The following is a 21,509-nucleotide window of genomic DNA, read 5'->3' as shown; positions in this document are numbered from 1 at the left end:
TAGAATAAGAAGCTCATTGTTGTCCATTATGCCAAACTAGTGTAAACAAGAAACAAAAAGATGCAATTGCAGGATCTAAAGGAAATAGCTTCGAGCACACACACAACGGCAACAGAAAAGTAATTAGTTACCTGGGACCGTAGTATGAATGCCTTTTACCTTTCCTCCCCGGCAACGGCGCCAGAAAAGTGCTTCGTTGCCGGGATCCGGTGTGTGAGTACCTTTTACCTTTCCTCCCCGGCAATGGCGCCAGAAAATAGCTTGCTGTCCACAACTGGCGCGTGGTTGACGAGGGAGGAAATGGTGTAGCTTTCCTTCGTTCCCCGGCAACGGCGCCAGAAAAGTGCGTGATGTCTACGGGTGCTTCTATTCTTGTAGACAGTGTTGGGCCTCCAAGAGCAGAGGTTTGTAGAACAGCAGCAAGTTTCCCTTAAGTGGATCACCCAAGGTTTATCGAACTCAGGGAGGAAGAGGTCAAAGATATCCCTCTCATGCAACCCCTGCAACCACAAAGCAAGAAGTCTCTTGTGTCCCCAACACACCTAATAGGTGCACTAGTTCGGCGAAGAGATAGTGAAATACAGGTGGTATGAATGAATATAAGCAGTAGTAACGGCGCCAGAAAATAGCTTGCTGGCGTGTAGTTGATGGTGGTAATATGGTAGCGATAGTAACGCAGTAAAAACGAGTAAACAAGCGGCGATAGCGATATTTAGGAACAAGGCCTAGGGATTAGACTTTCACTAGTGGACACTCTCAACTTTGATCACATAACGAGAATAGATAAATGCATACTCTACACTCTCTTGTTGGATGATGAACACATTGCGTAGGATTACACGAACCCTCAATGCCGGAGTTAACAAGCTCCACAATTCAATGTTCATATTTAAATAACCTTAGAGTGCATGAAAGATCAACACGACTAAACCAAGTACTAACACAGACATGCACACTCGTCACCTTCACACTATGTAGGAGGAATAGATCACATCAATACCATCATAGCAATAGTTAACTTCATAATCTACAAGAGATCACAATCATAGCCTACGCCAAGTACTAACACGGATGCACACACTTGTCACCATTACACCGTGCAGGGAGGAATAAAACTACTTTAATAACATCACTAGAGTAGCACATAGATAAATTGTGATACAAAACACATTGCAATCATAAAGAGATATAAATAAGCACTTCACTACGCCATTCATAACTGGTGAATAAGTATTCGTGAAATATAGCCTAAGAGACCCACAAGGTGCACACACTCGTCACCTTTACACACGTGGGACAAGGAGTCTCCGGAGATCACATAAGTAAAACCCACTTGACTAGCATAATGACATCTAGATTACAAGCATCATCATATGAATCTCAATCATGTAAGGCAGCTCATGAGATTATTGTATTGAAGTACATAGGAGAGAGATGAACCACATAGCTACCGGTACAGCCCCGAGCCTCGATGGAGAACTACTCCCTCCTCATGGGAGACAGCGAGCGTTGATGAAGATGGCGGTGGTGTCGATGGAGAAGCCTTCCAGGGCACTTCCCCGCCCGGCGGCGTGCCGGAACAGAGACTCCTGTCCCCCGGATCTTGGCTTCGCGATGGCGGCGGCTCGCGGAAGGTTTCTCGTACCGTGGCTTTTTCGTATCGAGGTTTTAGGTCTGGGACCTTTAAATAGGCGAAGAGGCGGAGTCGGAGGGTCGAAGGGGCGACGACACCATAAGGCGGCGCGGGCCACCCCCAGGCCGCGCCGGCCTATGGTCCCGTGGGCCTGTGCCCCCTCTCTGGCGGTTCTCGGGTGTTCTGGATGCTTCCGGGCAAAATTGGATGCTGGGTCTTGATTTCGTCCGATTCCGAGAATATTTCCTTACTAGGATTTACGGAACCAAAAACAGCGAGAAACGAGAACCGACCCTTCGGCATCTCGTCAATAGGTTAGTTCCGGAAAATGCATAAATATGACATATAATGTGCATAAAACATGTAGATATCATCAATAATGTGGCATGGAACATAAGATATCATCAATAATGTGGGATGGCGTGGAGCGGACGATGGGTGTTCCTGGGGATGGCGTGGAGTGGATTTGGAAGATGAAGATACCATTAAAAATTAAATTTTTTGGATGGTATCTTCGTCGTGGGGTTATTCTCACCAAAGACAATCTTGTTAAGCGGAATTAGCATGGAAGTACACGGTGTGTTTTTTGTCATCGGGACGAAACAATCAAACACTTATTCTTCCGAGTGCCGGTTCGCGAGATCTATATGGTCTCGTCATCCAAATAGCGTCTACCTTGTATCCTCCGACTAGTGTCGCCAATGTCTTTGGCAATTGACTTCATGGTATAGATTCAAGGTTTAAGTTGCTTCTTAGGGTGGGGGCGCTAGCGATTATCCGGGCGCTTTGGCTATGTAGAAATGACAAGATCTTTAATGACAAAAATTGTTCTTTGTTGCAGGTCATCTACAGATGTACAGGTATTCTCCGTTCACGGTTACCTCTACAGCGAGTGCAGAACCGACTGCTATTTACGGAGGTCTGTACACGGTTGGAGGCTACGGCCAGGGATACTTTTTCCCTACATGGGTGGCTGTTGCGGTCAGAAACCCACCGGCGGGCAGCGACGGGCAACACCGTAGAGCCGGGAACAACTAGGGCTGCGGCTGGCCCCAGTCCCTCAGAGCGACGGCCCGCAAAGCCTTCTGGGCACGCACGTCCGATGCCGATGCAAGGGCGTGCCACCTGACCTATACCGGTCGGGAAGGTGTTGGAGAATGCCTCGCTTAGTTTCCTGCATGGCATACACGTAAACATTAAATACGAGCCTCGATCGGCTCTCAGGTTATCCCGTGAATCGGCTCAAAGAGCCGATCCACCCATGATTCGTACAAGGTGTCCGAATATATGGTGGTCCTGCTTGATCAAGATAAAGCTGATGAGATCTACGACGATTTGGGGTTTTCACCGCATAATCGGATCATCCTACTCACGATTGGGCCTCGCGCTCGCGTACGGTGATCATGAGCCGATCCTAGACAGGGCCTAAAAACCAACACGAGGTTGATCCCCGGAACATCCTGTCTAGGGCTAGCAAATGACACCCTACACGCCGCTGGATCCTCCAACCCTTTGTAAGGCCTAACTATTGCAGATATTAAACTAATCCTTGCAAGACAAGGAGCAACCGTAACGGATCGGATCTACCAAACGACGATCAAGCGGGGTGCCGCCCCTACACACGAGATAGGTGTAAGGGCGGCTAGATGCATAAGGGTTGCACTACGACAGCATATGATACTAAGAACAATGCTAACCCTAACACATCTAAGATAACTACGTTGCTCGCCATCAAAAAGGCTTCAGCACGAGCACCGCATGAACAACGTAATAAGCTTATGCCGCCTAGATCGCAAGATGCGATCTAGGCGGCATGGTGCTTACCGGAGAAACCCTCGAGACGAAGGAGTTGGCGATGCGCCGAGATTGATTTGTGTTGAACGTTGGTTGTTGTTTATTCCATAAACCCTAGATACATATTTATAGTCCAAGGGACTTTCTAATTTAGGCGTGCACCTAACCGTGCACGGGTAAAACTCTAACTAACCGACACGTATCCTAATATGTTACAGATACACGGGCCAACTAGCCCACACTTTGCATATAAAGGCCGATTCACATATTTCTCCCATGTATATTCTTCAAATCCATCTTGATCGCGGCCCACCTCGACTCGGTCAAATTCCGGTGATAACACATGCCCCCTGGTTTTGGAATTGGTAATTCCAAAATCACTCCGCTTTCCTTCGTTGGGTCATGTCGTGGCGGGAACCGTTGCGATATCCTTCATCATGATGCCTTGCCTTCTCAACTTCTCCGCGTGACTCGGCAGTTTTTTTTCTTTTAGGCACCACTTCCTCGGAAACTGCTGTGGCATTGAATTTCCACTATATCCCCTTTTATTTAACCGCTCCGCACAGTTTATTCCCGCATCTTCTTCGCATTAGCACTCCAAAAGCCCTCCTGCGCCACCATGTCCTCCTCCTCCTCTGCTTCATCGGATCTTTCCACCCAGTCCTCTTCGTCTCGCGAGCCGACGCCGGAGCCGAACCCGGCGGAGGTCCACGCAGCCAACACCCGCCGCGCCATTGAGGCCGGGGAGGAGTCTAGCCATGACTTCTCCATCTGGTCGGAGGACGACAAGTCCCTGACCGACGGGGAAAGCGACCTCCGCTTCCTCGGCCGACGGGGAAACGGAGGAGGAGAGCGACGACGATCGCTTCTCCTGTGACTTCACCTCTCCCGAGGAGGAGGAGGAGGAAGAAGAGGAGGAGGAGGAGGACGACACCTCCTCCGACGAGCCTCCGGCCAAGCGGTTCGCCCTTGGCCGGGGAACCTCAGCGACTCGACGGCGACGACGACGACGCCGACGAAGAGGACGAGGACAATGAGGGCCCGGTCGGCGGCCATTGGAGCGACGACGAGCCCGCCGGGAGCAGCGCCGACAGCGGCGGCGACGACGGCGACGACGAGGGCAGCGACGGCCCGTAGATAGGACATCTAGTATAGGACCAGATAGCAGTAGATGGGGCAATGTATCCCCTAGTACTTCCTTTTGAGAGCAATCAGCTCTTTATGTAAGAAATCTATCAATGAAGAACTTTCCCCAATCTGATTTTGCTGATTTCCTTTGAGCTTATTTTAGCCGATTTCCTCTCATACTGATCTTGCCGATTTGTCCCCTTTGCCAATGCGTAATGAGCCGATAGCAACGCATCGGTCCTTTAAAATTCACCCTTCCATTCTTCAACTGGTGATTTCGAGATCTGGTGGACAATACGAAGTCCTCAAAAGAGCCCTTAAATTTCTCCCACCAGTTTCCGTGATCCTCTTCTGTGAGCACTCATCATTTTGTGAAGAAGGTTGCAACGAAGGGTCAGCCGATGGTACCCCAATCGGCTCCTTAATAGAGCATATATCAGGCCTGCTGCCCCCCGAGTCTCAGCCAAGGCAAAACAGAGACGAGGATGCGCAACTTAGCTGAATGGACCTGGGCTCGATCAGGTCTGAGGGGACTATCATGCAGAGCCAGCCGATTCGCACAAAATCGGCTCTCCAGAGGAAAGAACCCTCAGGGTGAGCTGCCCCCCGAGCCTCTTCAGTCCACTTTTCGCGCCTTGCTGGTCAGATCGGCTCCTTTCCTTTGGCGGATTTGATGCAACCTATTCTTATCCTGACCTGCCCATCCATGCTGTTATTGCAGACTCGAACGTTCGCAAAAAGGGATTTGGAGGTTCTGGGCCACCAATGTAGAGAGGATCTGAGCCACCAAACCATTCCATTGAGCCTCTGCTCATAACAGTTGTACCTCTTGAGTTGATGGCCATACATCGGCTTTCTATCCTTATATTGGTGTCTGCGCATCGGCTGTGCGTAAAATTTTTTTTGAATTTTTTATACGGCCGATTTATATATCGGCCCCCATACTTCATCAGAGAATATATCTTGACTTGCTTCAAACTCCGTATCCTCGTGTTCTCTCCTTCTATGTGCCCCCCGAGCCGATTCTGCCAGGTAACTGCTGAAATCGGCTCTATGATTAGCCAAGGCACTATATGTGAACGTCGGCTCTGATAGGACCAGTGTAGGCTTCCTCCAGCTCATTAGCCGACGTAAACTCATCGCCTATTAGATCGATGTTGAATTCAGCGAGAATGGATGGTGAGGATAATTTTGGCCGATTGCTGGAATCGGCCTCCACGTTGCTTGCTCGATGAAGGTTTTTGCAATGTTCCTCCATAAATCCTTGGGGCCGATCTCTTGGATCGGCATCGCCACATTTGTCCATCGATGTTGCTTTTGTTACACGGTCAGGCCGGTGGATAAAACCAGCCTAACCCCGTTCCTTGTCACGTCAATGCGCTCGCAGTCGTCCAAATTGATGCCTGAGAGTGGCTCTTGGCCTGATGTCTCCCAAACGTCCATGCCGGCCGTTGAAATCTCGGCTGAATCATCTGCGTGGACGACCTCTACTTCATCTCCATCCCACTGTATTAGGCATTGGTGCATCGTGGATGGAATGCAACAGTTGGCGTGGATCCAATCTCTCCCAAGCAGGACAGCATAAGTGCTCTTCATTGTCGACAATAAAGAACGTTGTAGGGACGAGTTTTCCTTCCTACGGTTAGATCCACATTCAGAACACCTTGTGCGTCGGATGCTTGGCCGTTGAAATCGCTCGGTGTCACGTTGGTCTTGATCGGATCCGAGCTGGAGCGTCCCAACCGACGTAGCATGGAGTATGGCATAATGTTAGCTGCCGCTCCGGTGTCCACCAACATCTTGTTGACGAGGCTGCCCATTGATGTAACCTCGCAAGTACGGGGCCTTCGGATGCTCGTAGCTTCTTTCTCGTGGCTTCTCGAAGATAACCGGCCGTGGGCCGCAGTCAAGTTGTGCCACGGGTGCTTCGTCTAATCCTGGAGCACTAAACTCTGTTGGAAGGATGAAGACCATGTTTGTGCCAGCCGATGTTTCATCATCGGCTTTCCTTTGCTTGGGGCGCCACTCTTTCCTTTGTGGCCGGCCTTCTTCGTCCAGGGTTCGCTGAATTTTAGCGGCCAGATCAGGCCGCGCCTTCCTCAACGTGTGCAGGTATAACCTTTCAGCTTCTTCCAACCCACGTAGTCGTTGAACCCTTCGCTTTTGGGAACGGCTGAGCCCATCAGGGCACCACCTTGGTCGATGATATCTGTCTTCTTCTTCATCATCGTCCTCTAGTTCCTCGAGATCTTCCACCCGAGGGGACTCAGCGTGCTTGTCCCGAGGCGGGAGAGGTCCTAGATGCTTGAACACGGACACGTTGGCTGTCTCCTTCTTCTTCTGGTTGCACTCTGGGTAATTGCCGATTGTGGGCAATCGGCTCATTCCTGAATCCCAGCAGTGTCTGAAGAAGGGACAGTCCCAGTGCCTGTCCTCGTCGTCTCGCTCCCCTGACTTTTCCTTGGCACGGCGCTCGTGCTCCTCCTCATCGCGATCGTGCCGACGACGTCTCCTGTCGTCCCTAGCCAACCGATCTTTGTCATCATCATCGCTGGATCGTCGGCGTTGGTCATACTGACTCACATACTTGTTGAGGAGGTGATCAGAGGGAGGTCGCTGATATCTCACGTTCTTCACTTCTCCCTCTGTGACGTAGCGCTTGCCGTCGTGGCGGAGCCGATCGCGTGGAGCGGCTTCCTCTGTGTCTTTGCTATGAGAGCAGCTGCCCTCATCTCCGTCCTTACCGAGTGGTGCCCAGGTCCTACCATGTTGATATTGCACGAGAAATCTGGCTGGCACCCTCCATGGTAAGCATACTCCACCATGTTAACGGCGGGGAAGGGGTGTGTGTCGACCTTCATGGCGTCCTGGTTGAAAATTAACCGTCCATTTTCTATCGCCATTTGGATCTCGCTGCCGCCACACCCTGCGGTCGTTGGTGGTGTGGGTGAACGTGTTATGCCACTTGCGGTATGGCTTTCCGTTCAGCTCTCGCACCGTGGGGATCTTGTGGCCTTCGAGGTACCTTTATATGCTTCTCCGTGAGTAAGAGATCGAAAATCTGCTCAGTTTTGGTCACGTCGAAGTCGAACCCTTTTGGAGGGCCTTGTGGCTTAACCCATTTGCAGGACACGGGGCCTGCTGCTCGAGTCCACTCAGCCACTGCTACCTCTCGATCTCCCATAGCACCTTCATCCTCGTCTGCCTCAACCAGGACCACCGCACGCTTGAATTTGTCCTGGTAAACATCTGGGTGGCGCTGTTCATATGCTGACAGCTTCTGCACCATGTGTGCCAACGAAGGGTAGTCTGCTTGGGAGGCCACGTCCTTGATAGATGATGAGAGACCCACCACCGCCAATTCGACTGCTTCTTTTTCACTTACGTGAACCGAATAGCATCGGTTCCTAATGGTCCTGAAGCGCTGGATGTATTCTGACACTGTTTCCCCGCGCTTCGTCGTACTTGTGCTAGATCGGCAATACCGGCCTCGGAAGCCTCCGAGTGATCTTGCTCATGGAGCTGCTCTTCCAAGCTGCTTCCAAGTCCGGATTGAGTTCGGTGGCGGCGATGTGTACCACCCGAAAGCCGATCCTGTGAGGGATCGTGCGAAGAACCTCACACGCAGCTCGTCCGATGCTTGAGATAGTGCCCAGCTGTGCCAAATATCGGCTCACATGCTCGATGGAGCTGGAACCATCCGATCCACTAAACTTTGTAAAGTCGAGGAGCCGATATTTGGGAGGTAGCGGAATCAATTCGTACTCGTTGGGGTACGGCTTGGTATAGCCGATTGTCCTCCTTTTCGGCATCATGCCGAAGCTGGTCTTTTAGGATCGTACAAATCTCATCCGCGGTGATGGCCGAAGGCGATAGACCTCGAAGATTCGCCGGGGTGGCATACTTGGCCAGCCATGCTTGCTTTTCCAGTTCTGAGCCAACTGCAGGAGCTGGGCTCTGGAGGTTTGTCGGAGTGGCGTACTTAGCTATCCACGTTTGCTTCTCAAGATCTGTCCCCGACGTCCCTCCTGCTGTTCCAGAAGTCCCTGCTGTTGCAGCCTGGTTCAAGGGTGCCCAGTTACTGCAGTCTGGCACGTATGCGCACGTGTATCCATGCGGGATCTCCTTGGGCGCCTCATGTAGGAATTGGTAGTCACTGGGGTCACCACCAATCTAGTAGACGACGTATGCCGATGAGTTCGGCACTTACGAGTGCTGCCAACGCGAACGGCAGCGGTGGACGGGGCTCGGAGTGGCATCTCTCCTTTGTAAGTCCCCGAGCTGGTCCCGACGGAGAGTGCGGTGGCTCATGATTTCCTGGATCACGCGCGGAGCGACACGCTCCAAAGTGTTCACCGAGGCTCTCGGAGTGGCGATGCGGCGAATGAGCCACCATGAAGTTGATCTCCTGACGCGGCGACCCGGTGCGTTCTTCGACGGGGTGGACGGGTCCACTCCATCGAGCGCGCCTTCAGGTGAGAACCCCTTCCACCGATGCCATGGGAGCGGGTTCTGTGAAAAGAGCCGATGAGGTCGGCTTCGAGGACTGCCTTGATCTCGTCATACTTCTTCTTGAGCTCGTCAGTCAGATCCTCGTACTTGACCGGAGTGCCCTCCGCCATCTCAGATGTAGATGGCGATGCGGTGGATGTTGAAGATTGTCCCACGCGGCGTGCCGGAATGTGTTGCGGTCGAAACCCACCGGCGGGCAGCGACGGGCAACACCGTAGAGCCGGGAACAACTAGGGCTGCGGCTGGCCCCGATCCCTCGGAGCGACGGCCCGCAAAGCCTTACGGGCACGCACGTCCGATGCTGATGCAAGGGCGTGCCACCTGACCTATACCGGTCGGGAAGGTGTTGGAGAATGCCTCGCTTAGTTTCCTGCATGGCATACACGTAAACATTAAATACGAGCCTCGATCGGCTCTCAGGTTATCCTGTGAATCGGCTCAAAGAGCCGATCCACCCATGATTCGTACAAGGTGTCCGAATATATGGTGGTCCTGCTTGATCAAGATAAAGCTGATGAGATCTACGACGATTTGGGGTTTTCACCGCATAATCGGATCATCCTACTCACGATTGGGCCTCGCGCTCGCGTACGGTGATCATGAGCCGATCCTAGACAGGGCCTAAAAACCAACACGAGGTTGATCCCCGGAACATCCTGTCTAGGGCTAGCAAATGACACCCTACACGCCGCTGGATCCTCCAACCCTTTGTAAGGCCTAACTATTGCAGATATTAAACTAATCCTTGCAAGACAAGGAGCAACCGTAACGGATCGGATCTACCAAACGACGATCAAGCGGGGTGCCGCCCCTACACCTGAGATAGGTGTAAGGGCGGCTAGATGCATAAGGGTTGCACTACGATAGCATATGATACTAAGAACAATGCTAACCCTAACACATCTAAGATAACTACGTTGCTCGCCATCAAAAAGGCTTCAGCACGAGCACCGCATGAACAACGTAATAAGCTTATGCCGCCTAGATCGCAAGATGCGATCTAGGCGGCATGGTGCTACCGGAGAAACCCTCGAGACGAAGGAGTTGGCGATGCGCCGAGATTGATTTGTGTTGAACGTTGGTTGTTGTTTATTCCATAAACCCTAGATACATATTTATAGTCCAAGGGACTTTCTAATTTAGGCGTGCACCTAACCGTGCACGGGTAAAACTCTAACTAACCGACACGTATCCTAATATGTTACAGATACACGGGCCAACTAGCCCACACTTTGCATATAAAGGCCGATTCACATATTTCTCCCATGTATATTCTTCAAATCCATCTTGATCGCGGCCCACCTCTGACTCGGTCAAATTCTGGTGATAACAGTGGCAGCATAGTCTACGGATAGATGCCCCACCTACACTTTAGGCGTTATATGATTCATCGTTCCGATATGTATCTCGCCTAGTTTTTATTATTTATTCTTTTGGACTTGAGACAACAAAACGACTGTATGCATCCTGGTTATGCAGAAGGCTGGATGTAATTGCTTATTAAAGTAATAAAGCATCCTTTATCGAAAAAATCAGGGAACAATGGACGAGCGGGCTAGTCCGTATGGCACCATGCATGGTTGCGAGGCTGGTTGGAGTGGAGCTCGATGCCATGTATGAAAACACCGGCCGGTAGTTCGACTTAGGACAGCGGCCTGCCCGCTCAGCAAGACTGCAACTTCCCCCCGCCTTTTGCTTTGCACTTTGGTTCTCACTGGATCACGTTTCTTTTGATCCATTTTTGCCCACTTGTTGAAAGGCAGGGGCAAAGCAAAACAACGCGATTGTAGATAAGGATGGAATAAGCAGATATACAAAGTCGTTACTGGATCAAAAGATCACCCACACCCATGGGGCATGATAAGATTGTATAAACACTCCCATTGTCGACGTCCACACGGCTAGATCTTTTGACCGCCGGTGATTGTCACCCTAACAGGAGAAAAAAAAAAGACGGCTCGTTTAACGACGTGGATCGATCGTGCTCAGTGCCGCCACGGTCAGGGTAAAACATATCGCTTTGCTAAGTCTCAGGTGGCTAGGATTTTCTTAAATCCAAGTCACCTGAAAAAAGTTTAACCACAATGATCTGCTACTGAAACAAGTTGCATTTTTCTTAGTTGCATCTTTTTCATATGACCGAGACTTACACACGCACTATGTACAAGCCCTCGTGATACCGGAAGAGATGGGTCAAGAGGACACCTTTTTTTGGGTAACACTTGATTGTTGGTGGTGCGTCAAATATACAGCCGAAATCCTAGCAGGGGGCCTAGATAACATAATGGGTTAGCTCACCACAACTCAGTTAACGTACCGAACTGAGGTTTAAAGTTGGCTTATCTCGTGTAACTCATGAGTTAGCTCGTTCAACGTGAGTCCCTCAAAAAAATCTCGTTGAATGAGCAACAAAGTGTAATCTTTGCTATGAACCCCAGTCCCTACAAAAGGACTAAATCACCGAGTCAAAATCGGAGGATTAGATTGTTATGGAGTAAACTGTACATTAGAATTAAGATAACAAGTCATATTGCTTACATCTTCCAGCGATTCCCATGCACTAGCCAAATCAACATATGTAGCTAGTGTTGTAGCTCTGATCCAAATTCAGTAAGAAACTTAACAGCATAGCGTAGCAATGCCTATCGCTAGAATGCTTGGGGCGCAATTTGTGGCCTCGTACAGGGCAGCCATAGCATGTCCATGCCGGCGAGGGAAGAGAATGTCTGAACTGTAGATGGTTGAAGCAAACAAGGCTGGAAGGGGACATGGCGATTGATGCAGGGACTGGCGCGTGCCGCGTGCCGCCGCTTGCCTTTTAAAATGGCACCGAACGACCATCATCAATGCCGGCGCAGGAACCGAGTGGTCGGCTTTGATGACGGTGCAGAAGGCGAAGCGGCCGCTTGGTCGCTACTAGTCAGGCCCGAGGACTAAGCGGAAGAAAAGCGAGAGGTCCGCGGTGTGTTTGCTCCGATGCATTTTCAAATTTGGGCCTAGAATGCATAACCATGACACGGTTTGTTTGCCTCGGCCGCCGGGTTAGGTTTCCATGATCTCATATCGGTGCGTTTATGTCAGGTAGTTGGATATGCCTAACTCGTCGATCATATGATGGAACCAGATATCCTAGTAACAACAACCAAAAACATATGTTTGTCAATGCCACATCCAATTTGGCCAATAAAGTGTAGGCCGTCAGCTTTTCCTTCGAGGATCACATCAGGACGAAAGAAAACCAAAACCAAGCTAGCGCGACGTTCGCCATGATTAAACCTGTGGGAGCCCTAGACCATTCGTGCATGCATAGCGATGCCCGAGCTGTCCGTACACACGCGTCCGTGCAGGCGTACGCGTCACATCACGGCCTAACTATCCCGGGCACAAATATCCCGCGCCACGGCCCCGGCGCCATCTCAATTTTGCCGGCCACGACGCAAGGCGACGCGACGGGAGCGAGCACGATGGACCGCTTTACTTGACCACACACACCTGACACCTCGTTCGATTCCATCTCGCACTGAACTCAAGCCATTGATCGATCGACGTCCACGACACGCACATATCCTTCACGATGCATGGTTAAATCGTACGTACCAGACGTGTTTTTTCGAAGAGGAGCAACGTATCGTACGTGTGCTTTATGCTACAAACATAAATTAATCGGAGAGGCGCATGCATGAAAGGAGATCTGATAGTTAGTTAATTAAGAACATATTTCCTAAAAGTCGGTATTGCAAAAGTTTTTTTTACAAATAAAAATACGGTATGAAATTGTAGTCCGCCAGAATAGATACTGGAAAATATGTACGAAATAAGAAAACTAACCTCTGTTGTGGATAGTTGTAACCCGGACGACTAGGAATCAAACATCAGATTTAGCACTTTATTAATGTTTCATAAAGAAAGAATTTTTGTGTGGAAGATGGGAACGTCCATGGTCTCTCCGAGGTGCTCATAGGGATAGGTTAGTGGTAACTTGTATGTTCATAGAGGTAAATGCATGTACGTATTTGTGAGTGAAATATATATACAAAATCGGGAGACCCAAGGGTCAATATTTTTTCCCTCCATGTCCCATCCTCTTCTTCCTTTCGTAGGTCCAAGCTCAACCGACTGAAGGACCTGAATGCATGGGCCTTTAGCTTATGTGGTGCGGCCGAAACCGATTCAAGATGTAGAACAAATTTGATTTTAGGTTCTACTTTGGTTATATTTTTTTTATTGATTTAAATTCTAATTGTATTAGTTCAGTCATCATCTTTGGTTAAAGTTGTGAGGACATGTTTAATCAATTAGAGAAATGATGGTTTAGAGCCCATGTTAGAAGATGCCAATTTGAGTAGAACAATGAAACCACGGTTTTAATTGTGGATGAAAAAAATAGTAAAACGAGAGAATAGAGAAAAGAAAAAAACATTAGGTCACTGTTAATTATTTTAACTGTATACACCTTCTATGTCGCTATAGCTATAAAACCCCATTTTATTCTTTGCACATTTTAGAGTTCGCCCTACCTTAAATTTTTACTGCCATGTTTCTGTCATCGGGCGTGACTTGGGAGCGCACCCGCCGGGCTAGGTTTGAGGTAGGAAACCTCCTTCGTACAAATTTTTTATATAGTTAATACGGCTGATATAGGAGGCCATGTTCACCTTAGCATATTGCTTTTGTTTTTTGGTCTCTCTAGTACCCAGTCTATTGAGAATTTGCTTAGTGCTTAGTAGAATGATGTCACCATTTTTTTATGGTTGTTTCTTTTGTGTTTGTTTTTGTTTTTACAATCTAACCGATTTTCTTTTAAAAATACACAAGTTAAATTTTTTCCTTCTCATATTCGGTAAAATAAAATCACGCGACAAAAACAATATGTAACATTTTAATAATTTGAGCATTTAAAAAACTCTTTGTTGCAGTTGGAAAAGCTTTATTAATACCACGGTTTCCAATAGATAAATCGAAGTTGCAACCACATTTTCAACTAGAAAAGCTTGGTTACAACCATAGTTGCAACCACACTAGCAACTGGAGAAATTCTCAGTTGGGACCACAGTTGCAACTGAATAAAATCGTTTGCAAGTACACTCACAACTGGAGGAAGTCTCGGTTGCAACCATAGTTGCAACTCAAAGGTCTAGTTGCAGCGATGCGCGCTTGCAACTAGAGGAAGTTTCAGTTGAAATCTTAGTTGCAACTGAAAATTCTAGTTGTAGCGATACTTGCAATTGGAAAAAATATCTCGGTTGCAATTCCATTTGCAACTGCAAAACAAAATCTCAATTGCAACCACATTGCAACTGGAAAAAATTTCATTACTGGAGAAAGTATTAGTTGCCAACACACTTGCAACTAGAAAAAAAATCTAGGTTCCAACTCAACTTGCAACTGCATTTTTTATAGTTGTAACCATATTTACAATTGAAAAATATTTCAAATACAACACAAAAAAATCTCGATGACAACCCCACACAACTGAAAAAATCTCAGTCACAACTCTACTTGCAATTTGCAACTATAATGAACCACGATAAAACTATCACATGTACTCTCTGTAGTAACTGGATCGGCGACCAAACCAGTAGGTCTCGGGGTCGCGGTTTACTAGCCGGATCACTGGTTCGTCCGGGTAAATTGTTGGTATTAAAAAGTAAAAAAATAAGATAAATTTTATAGATACCGTATTAATATATTACAAAAAATATGTCTGTGTCTAGTTCTAGGATCAACCAACAATAGCTGACTTGGTTAATGTGTTGACATTTTTAGAGCTTAAAGAGCCTTCCGGTAAAAGCAATGCTTGAAAAAAAAGTTGCACCCATTTCCGCATAACATCTACTCCCTCCAGTTATTTTTAATTGACTCAAATTTAGTACAAAATTGTACTAAATCCAAGTCAATTAAAAGCTATTGGAGGAAGTAACGGTTATACTCCGTACAATCTATTGAGCTCTAAGCTAAATCTCAGGATACTAAGAATTAGCAAAACCGTTTTTTTTTTGCCACTCTGCTCACAGCTGGGTCCCAAACGGGTGTCAATTCATTTCAACGCTTCATTTGCACGAATTGGAAAAATCACCGCTAGGTGGGAGATTTACGATACAAAATGTAAAGTGGTAGCATGTAAGTTTGGCTCTCCAATGTGGTGGTTTTATGGTATTAACTCTACACTGTAAGCTTGTTGCACTGTACGGAGTGCGTTACAACATTTTGTACGTACCAAGAACCGTGGAAACTGTACAGGAATCGAATGACGGGTATGTACGTGAGACACTGGTACGTCTGTGCAGCAATCTGTATGTACATGTGTTGCTGGTCAGTATCTTCACAGAGCCAAGAACAAACCAGGAAAGGTCAAAGGTGCTACGCGCATTGGGCGATTTGCACAAAAATAACCCAAAAGTGAAAGAAAAGCACAGACTAACCCTCCGGCGAAACTATTTCACCAATCTAACCCTTTTGTGTGGCGCCCCTCCCACGGGCGCCACACATGCCCATGTGGCTCCCTCTCCGCCGGCGCCACCGTCCCAGCCCGACGTGGCCCCCTCGCCGCCGAGCCGGTGCGCCCATCCGACGTGGCAGCATGTGTGGCACCCCTCCCAACGGCGCCACACATGCACTTGTAATCCCCCAAAACATACTGTGAGACAAATCTTCCGGGACTTAGCCGTTTTGCGAGGCTCGATGTGTGGCGCCGATGCCACGGGCGCCACACTAGCTCGTGTGGCGCCGATGCCACGGGCGCCACACATCCACTTAAGTGTGGCGCCCGCGCCGCGCCTAGCCCGACCCACTCTTTCTTCTTTCTCTTCTCTCTGCTTCTCCTCCCCAACCGCCGCCGCCGCCCGCCTCCCCTTCGCCCCCCACCAAATCGACCAAGGAATCGTCAGATCTATCCGGCCAAGTCCTTCCTCCTCCATTCCTCAAGGTATTCCCCTTCGATTCCCTCTGATTCGTCCACTATTGTTGGTGGATTTGGTAGATTTGGGTATGAACCCTAGACATGGAAATTCATGTTGGTGGATTTAGATATGAACCATTGATATGTTAGTGCATTTGGCTCTGAACCTAGCAAGATTTGGATATGAACCCTAGATTTGGATAGAAGAGGTGGATTTGGATATGAACCCTAGATTTGGCTATGTAGATATAAAATGGCTATGTATGTGTTCAAATTCTATGTATGTATGTCTTGAAATGTCTACTATTTGTGATGAAATAACTCATATTTGAACCAAATATTTGTTGGAACCCTAGATATGAATGTATGTGTGTATGTATGGAACTCTCATGTATTTGGATATGAACTCTCATGTATGTGTTGCTCATTTTTGTTAGTGGAATGACTCATAATATGGTTGTGTAAACATGTAGGATGGTGTGGCTTCGGATGAAGAGTACGACGAGGATGCACCGGGCTGTTCATATGACGGAGAGGGGAACGGATCTTCACCCTTTGAAGATTCGTTACCATGGCACAGCGGATATACCGTATGACGAGAGGTACACGGAGTTCATCCGGCCTACCGGTCTTATGCCGTTCATATCCCTTGTAAGCCGTGGGGGGCCACACATGAACCCCTCGGCACTCACCGCCCTTGTCGACCGGTGGAGGCCGGAGACTCACACCTTCCACTTGAGGGCAGCTTACCAGTTGAAGCCAAGGGGCAAGGCTCCAAACCGGTACACTCCGGAAGATTATGTCAACCGAGGAAAGAAGGTTGTCACTGAGGAGGATGACGGGCCGCCGCGGAGATCAGCTTTGTCGAGGATGAGGAACAACGAGCCGTTCTCTTCGAGATGAGGAGGAGGAGGAGGAGGAGGAGGAGGAGGAGCAGGAGGAGCAGGACGAGGAGCAGGAGCAGCAGGAGCGAGCGAAGCAACAACAGCCACGGCAGCGGACGAAGAGGATGGCCGTCCGGAAGCAGCCCGCGAGGACGGCACGTCGAGGACGCTACTAGGATGTGCTACGTGTTGTTGTGAACTCTATATTCATAAGTATCGATTTGTGAACCCTATGTCATTTCGAACCATGGTCTGTAATGCTACTTGTTGTTTGAATCTACATGCTACAATGTGACCTATGAAGTGTTATATGTGTATGTCATGAAATTGCTACTTGTTGTGTCCAATGTTGTACTCGTAACTGTTGGAGTTTGGTAGGATTTTTCATGTTTTCAACACAAGTCCATGTGTGGCGCCCTCCACTCTGGCGCCACAAGTGCTAGTGTGGCGCCCGTGGCATCGGCGCCACATGCCAACTTATATGAACCATTGGGTCGAAAACATCCAGGGGCTCGGACGATAAGTCCTTAGCCGTTTTCGCGAGCCTCTATGTGTGGCGCCGTGGCATCGGCGCCACAGGCTAGTGCGGCGCCCGTGGCATCGGCGCCACACATCGAGCCTCGCAAAACGGCTAAGTCCCAGAGGATTTGTCTCACAGTATGTTTTGGGGGATTACAAGTGCATGTGTGGCGCCGTTGGGAGGGGCGCCACACATGCTGCCACGTCGGATGGGCGCACCAGCTCAGCGGCGAGGGGGCCACGTCGGCTGGGACAGTGGCGCCGGCAGGAGGGGGCCACATGGGCATGTGTGGCGCCCGTGGGAGGGGCGCCACACAAAAGGGTTAGATTGGTGAAATAGTTTCGCTGGAGGGTTAGTCTGTGCTTTTCTTTCACTTTTAGGTTATTTTTGTGTAAATCGCCCGCGCTTTGAAGCACGCACGTCGCCGGTCTACTGTGCCGACGACCGGCAACGGGATGCGCCGGCGCCGGTGGCCGAGTCCTGCGGCGAGACGCCGGGCCGCTCACAGCACGTGGTCGTCGTCGGAGGTTCGGTTGCTGGCGGTAGCGAGAAGACGAGGGCGCGGCGGCAGGAGGGGCAGGTGGAGCTGGAGAGGAGCCAGACGTCGACGCAGGCGGCGTGGAAGCCGTGGTCACACGTCGGGAGCACGCGCACCTCGTCCCCGAGCGCGAACTCGGCGAGGCAGATGGCGCACTCCGGCACCTCCTCCTCCTGCTCCGGGGCCGGCCAGAGCACGGTGGGCAGCGACTGCAGCGCCTTCTTCTTGATCCCCTTGCACGGCGCCTTGGCGGGCATTGCGTCGACGGAGAAGGCGGACGGGTTGCGTGCAGCCTGGACCACCGCGCGACGAGGGCTAGCCCGACGACGCAGAGGAGGAAGCATAGCACCGCCGCCATGATGAGGAGCGTGTCCGTGTGCACGCCCCCAGCACCGCCGGCCGCCGACGCCGGCGGCTCGGCCATCGCGGCCAGGCGGTCGACGGACTCCTTCAGCAGATGGCGCGGCATTTTCGAACAAGATGGGAGCAGTGCGGCAGCAGAGAGGGGCCAGTGTGCGTAGTGGGAGATAATAATCTGATGGAGAGCAGAGGAGGGAAGAGTTGGGTGCTCGTTCCTGCCATTTTATAGTGTCATGAGAGTTCATCAGGACAATAGGTAGCTAGCTAGGGATATGATTCATAATTAAGCTCTCACAATGCTACTAAGTGGGAGTGTCACTCTCAAACAATTCTCTTCTTTGAATTCTTGTGGCATATGCATGTTTTTGTTGCTACCTTGCCTCTTTTCGGCCCTCTTTTGGCTACAACTGGGCACATGTCACTTTTCAAATTAGGTGCCACCGATCTGGACTAATCTATGCAACCTCTAGCATTTTCTTTTATTTTTTACTAGACAAATTGACATCTCTACTCGAATTGAGTGGTGCGCTTCGGAATGGACAGGGCATCTTAAGTGAGCCGGCGTTCCGAGCTGGCCTGGCGAGGCCGTACGCCGACGGCCCTGACATTTGGCCGTCGGCGTCTCCGGCCATTCCTGTAGTGCGTGGAAATGAGCAAGTAAATTCGATCTGTGTCAAGGAAAGAGGGGCACGGGATTCCATTATGCAAAGCTAGAAAACAAATCGCTGATCATGGGACGGAAGAAAAAAAAAGGAGCGTGGCGAGAACAGTTAGATGTGTCAACCCCACGATCCAGTTTATTACCACATGATAATAATAGGTCAGGAGCACAAGAATCCACTCCCCACCCCGCGGGCGCCTTCCCGCCGGCTCGGGGGAACCCTAGCCCACCCCCCTTCGCCCATTCCCGCCGCGCACCATGGCAGGTAGCAGATATCGACGGCGGGCTTTTGTCTTGCATGTAACATCCCGGACGACGCGGGATCAAGGTGTGGGAGAGACTCGGTGTCTTGCGATTGTGTCAGTGTGTCCTAGTGGTCGTCTCTGACGCCCACGTCCTGTGCAGTGTCCCTTCTCGTGGCCATTTTCGGTGCCAACAATATCTTCTTTACCAAGGAGTTAGGGTGGGGTGCCAACCCTCTCATGCCGCTCTGGTGATTATCAGTTCGTTGGGTTCTTGCTGCTTGGGGTGCTAATATGTCGACGCTATGGTCTAGCCCGTCGCTTTCCCTTGAAGGTGGCTCACTCATGTTAGTGGCGATGCCATCACGTTCGTAGGTGGAATGGTCCATGTGGTTGCAGGTCGGCGGTGCCTTGTGTCTTCCTCGCCTCGGTCTGACGGAGTGGGGATGATGGGCCCAGGTTTCCTTGGGCGAAGGCCTGATGACGCAGCACTCCACGGACATCGCTTTCATCCTTGGCGGGACGGGGCATCACGGAGCTCACCGTTCCACTCAGCCTCAGGTCACCTTTTTAGGGAAAGGCCTTGACCCTGCGGTGTAGGGTTGGACGACAACATTGTTCCACTTCGCTTCCCCTCCCGGTGGCATCATTTTGGAGATCGTTATTCCATGCGTGCTTCCCGGGGCTAGACTTGCACGACATCACAGTTACAGACTTACATGGACGACGACATGAATTCCGTGTGGCGGCTTGCATGGCAACAATGGTATCGAAGAGTGATGATTTTGCCCTTTGACAAAGAATGATGGTTTGGTTGCGACAAGATCTTGTTAGCGGGCTCCCTGCTCCGGCATGTCGCAGTTTTTTCATATAACCCTGTATAATTTTCTGGGTAAAAATGATCCTAATTTTTTTTTGGGGTTCTTTAAAACGAAGTCAAAACGAGTTTCGTGCGAAAAGTATCATATTCGTTAATACCCTAAGGGTAGCTGCTCCTTACAGCAACATGGTTAAGGAAAATGTAAGAAATCTGTCCTGATTCAATGGTCTTACGAAGTCCTCATCGGGTCCAGCTTCACTGAAAAATACTCCGGGACGGAAAGCAGTACATACACACACACAAAAATGAATAATGGCCGTGCCCGTGCCTAGTTATTGGCCGGCGTACGTACCATTCGAACGGTGCAAATTGCGCGGCAACACGTGCGTGCGTTTCCTGCTCGAAAACATGCACATGGCTTTGATCATGCATGTGCGGTTCGCACAACGTAGCAACTCTGTTGAAATTGACAAAAAAAAACATGCTTGCACACTCGAGGTTACGAGTTGCTGGATGGAACAACCCCCTAGCTTTCTCGTGTCTAGTCTTATGGCTGACAGAGTGAGTGTGTCCGAAGTTGAATAAAGCCTTAATGTTTCCATGCAAAAAAAAAAGAAATAGCCGGGCCGGGCACGGCCTAAAACCGCCACTCACGACCCACGGCGCATAGTGGAGCGGCGACCCCAGCCCGACGTACCCCATGTACTCTATCCAATCATCAACGCCGGCGACTCGATCGAGTTGGCACGGCGGCCCCGCCCGCTCTGCGCAACTTGGGACGCTCCCTCTCCTTTCTGCTTTGCACTTTACCGCTCCAATTAGATCACCTTCCTTTTAATCCTTTTTCCCACTTGTTATCTTGATGACAATCATGGCGTGGTTAGATTATCTTCTTCCTTCCAAAATTGTGGTTAAGGATCGAAAGGGCATGTAAAAGGTAGAGATAAAACGATGGATATATGTAAGGTAAAGTGCCTACTGGATCGATCAACCACACCCAGGGCGCATGATTCACTAGTCAACACCTAGCTGAGCTCATTTCTTGACTGGTGGCGTGGATGGGTAACCGAGTTGCTGGGGTGGCGCCAAAGTACGCTGATGTATGGAGCGATTCGAGAGGTCAAGGGTGAGGTTTAAGTTGAGGTTTTTTTTTTTTCCTAAGAAGGAAGACGACATTACAATTTCGAGCTTACAGCAAGATCCAGAAAAAGAGCAAAAAAAACAAGCCTGCTGGATCCCGTCGGCGTCGATGTGCTGAAGCCGTCGGTGGCGCACCGCTGTCGCTGCTCTGCAAATCCTTGGATCAGAGCCAGCCCCTTGACAGTCGGGAAGTCGCCGATCGCCGGATCAGAAGATCCTACTCCAAGAACAATCGTCGACGACGCGAAGAAGAACATCAACTTGACCTTCATCTTGATCTGACGCCGGACCCGTCGCCTAATCGAATCCGGCCGGGGCACAAGGAACTCAGCAGATCCGTTGACGTGGGCATAACCCTTCGGGTACTCGACATTACCAT

General features: G+C 49.9%; 1 pseudogene; it reads right to left on the bottom strand.

The window, feature by feature from the left end:
* Positions 1 to 17,798: 17,798 nt before the first annotated feature.
* Positions 17,799 to 18,376, bottom strand: LOC124655671 (annotated as a pseudogene).
* Between the last annotated feature and the right edge of the window lie 3,133 nt (positions 18,377 to 21,509).

Source organism: Lolium rigidum, chromosome 5 (assembly GCF_022539505.1).
Source record: "Lolium rigidum isolate FL_2022 chromosome 5, APGP_CSIRO_Lrig_0.1, whole genome shotgun sequence".
In the NCBI taxonomy this organism is placed as follows: domain Eukaryota; kingdom Viridiplantae; phylum Streptophyta; class Magnoliopsida; order Poales; family Poaceae; genus Lolium; species Lolium rigidum.
The sequence above is the reverse complement of the archived record's forward strand: the minus strand, read 5'-3'. Positions and strand labels throughout refer to the sequence as shown.